Source organism: Dipodomys merriami, unplaced genomic scaffold, assembly GCF_024711535.1.
Source record: "Dipodomys merriami isolate MVZ:Mamm:240054 unplaced genomic scaffold, mDipMer1.0.p SCAF_413, whole genome shotgun sequence".
In the NCBI taxonomy this organism is placed as follows: Eukaryota; Metazoa; Chordata; class Mammalia; order Rodentia; family Heteromyidae; genus Dipodomys; species Dipodomys merriami.
In genome coordinates, this window is record NW_027205749.1 from 846,023 (window position 1) to 849,197 (window position 3,175).

The window sequence follows — 3,175 nt, forward strand, 5'->3', positions numbered from 1 at the left end:
TTCAAGAGTTGATTGTATGCATCTATAATGATTTCTGCAGAGCTTGTCATTTTTTTAAAATTTTAACTTATCTGTTGTATAGTATAGAAACTAAAGTTATTCCTGGTGCTTGTCTGAAAAAAAAAGTATATCTACGTTTGTATAGAGTCCATAATCTATTTCATTATCTTCTAGATATAATACTTTGAAGTCTACATTGTTTTATAATATATAGATTCATTAATAAATGCGTCCTTTCAGATTACATTCCATATAAAAAATTCAAGTTTTGTAAAGGCTATGCTATGTAAGGGCCTTTCTAAGGTGAAGATTTAATACACTGATGTCAAACTAACCTTTAATTCTATGAATTACATGTATTGTTACACTTGTGTTTTTGTAATCAACTTTTTAGTAACTGTTTGTCATTTCTTGCATTTGTAGAATGAAAAATATGGAATATTTCACGAATTATTGTATCATCCTTCTGCAAGTGCCATGTTAATCTCTGTATTGTTGTCATTTGGGTAGACCTGCTGCTGAAGCATGTAGTATCCTCTAAATTTAAGTAGTTAATGATGCAATCTTTATACAGGCATATATCCTTGGTTGCCTATTTGTAACAAGGAACCCTTATTGTCCCTAAAATGCTATTGATCTTATTTCTCTAAATTTCTGTGTATAGTGGGAAAAACTTACATTGTTTGGTCGATTACTCACATTTGCAATTTTTTGTCAATGACTATTTTGTCGTTTTCATTTTAAATTTGATCATATTTTGAAGCCTTTATAGCTAAATCCAAAGGTGATGGCTTTTCAAGTACTTACTTATCAACTGAGTTAACTTTGTGGAGCTAATGGATTCAAAGTAAGCCTTGCTTAAAAGCTACTTCTAAATTTCTGCAGCTTAAAATTTCCTAAATGAGGTCGCAGTGGTACAAATGTCTTCCTGAACCTTTACCCTTCTTCCATGTAGGAACAGACCAACCAGAACATCTTACCCTGACAGCATAGATTGTCTTACTGGAACAAAACTAATCTTAGTTACAAGGGTTCATAGAGAGATGAACACTTCAGACCGAATTGTTCAGAATAGAAGGTATTTTATCAAAATATAATTGTTTATTATACCTATCATTTCAAAAGTAGCTAAAGCCAAGAAGGTGAAAAAATTGTTCATATGCATGTTTACCTAATATCCTGGCCAGTCTACCATCCAACCAGGCAGGAACTTACACTACTGACTTTCTATCAACCAATATTTCCATAGCTCCTGGAGAAGTCCATATGTTTCTCCCGGATATTAGGACTTAATTTGGTAATGTTTTAATCAAAGTGTTTCCTCTTGCCTCTAGGCTGTAAATTTACAAATAGTAAGGTTCTATGTTTAATTCTACCAAAAACTGAGGTAGAGATAATGGAATAATACTTTAAAGCACAGTTGCCTTTGATACCCTAACCACAACAGAACAATGCATAACAATTTCTTATATTATATATACTTATATATTTTATATTTATATGTGCTGATATTAAATTTCACGCAGTGAACCTTACTAGAATTAATTGATAATTTAACAAATAAATTGAAATTTACTCCCATAAATAGATTGGAACATAATTAGGTTTAGAATATATATTAGTATATAAAAAGTATCAATGCAATGTCTTCGGTATAAACTTGTGATACCTTCTAACTGTTCTTGGTCTTCTGAATTCACATAATAAAAAAAAAGTAAGTATTGTTTTCCTCTAATCTAGAAGATATTTTACACTGCTGCTGTATTTATTGTGTTAACTCGCTAGTCCCAAAGTGTTTTTCTACGTATTTCTGAAACATTCTTACTGATTACACCCAAATTTTGCTGATATGATGCCTAAAAACTATTATTCTTCTGCAGTACCCACGGGTCCAAGGATATCAGATCCCAGTTGCCTGCATCACTAGATAATATGGGCAAGACTTCTCACCTTGGCCCATGCAACATGCTAAGAGAAAGTAATTGAAGACCCATCTCAATTTCTCATTTCCTATAATATTTCAGTACTAAAATACCTCGCAGGAATTAGCAGTAAGCAATTGTGAAATGTAAGACAACTTAAAATGAAAGATGAGATCACAAAATATGAGAGAAAGTACTGTAGTTCAAACTTTCAATTTACAGATGCCCAGCCCATATGAGTAAACAAAATCACAAATGTCACAAGATTATTTTTAATACCCCACTCCTAATGATGAATAAAAGATTTCAGTCCAGCATAAGTAGGCCAAAAAATCCCTGGAATGATAGATCCATAATTGTTCTACCAAGGCTAGAAAAACTTGACTTAGAGGTCAAATATAATTTCGAAAAACATTAATTGAGAAGACCCTTAGAAATTCAAAACACTGGTACTTCAGTAAATCTTGGTTTTGTACTCTAAAATTGTTGTCATTCTCAAACCAATGATAACCTACATTTAATCTCTTGAAAGTATATTCCTTTTCAAATAAACTTTTAAAAATCATATTCACCAAAATAACACTTGACAGGTAGATGATAGTGACATTAAAAGTTTTTCAAGTGTAGGAATCAAGTTACAATAGTTGATTTATTTACCCAGCCCTAATGCCAAATAAGTTCAACCAGTCATTAATGGGTAGAAATAGTATCTCCCACCATTTGCGTTGGTCAGTAGGTGCCTTCCAGAAATGTGTTAAATAGATCAGCCTCCCATAATTCAAACCCAAATATTAGCTAATAAAGTAAATTTCATCACATAAGAAGGTACATTTTAAAAAGTCACTAGTAGTTGCCTTATCATTGTTGCCTTATCATATAATTTCCCTATCTGTCAAACAAAGTAAGAAATATGATTTTAAGTCTTGAATATGGGTACTGATCAGAGATGTGACAAAGATAAAATCTGTCTTCTATTTCTATCATATTCCTCTACAGTAGTAAATTTAATTTTCTTCTTTTTCTAAAACTTATAGGTAGTAGAAAATATCATCCCATGTAAAATAAAATAATCACACACCATTGTACAAAGCCATTTATAAAAACTGGTAGTTAGGTATAAATTCTAAGTGATTTTTAAACTTTCTTGGTGACTAAAGATTAATCTTCCAAAAAGATGAGAATAAAATCATGTCTAGGTGCTTCACATCTCCAGTCTTGCAAATTGTTATTGCAGATGAATGAATTATGGAAAT

At 31.4% G+C, this 3,175-nt stretch overlaps 1 pseudogene; it reads right to left on the minus strand.

Annotated features, from left to right (window-relative positions):
* Positions 1-427: 427 nt before the first annotated feature.
* Positions 428-527, minus strand: LOC138807167 (U6 spliceosomal RNA; annotated as a pseudogene).
* Between the last annotated feature and the right edge of the window lie 2,648 nt (positions 528-3,175).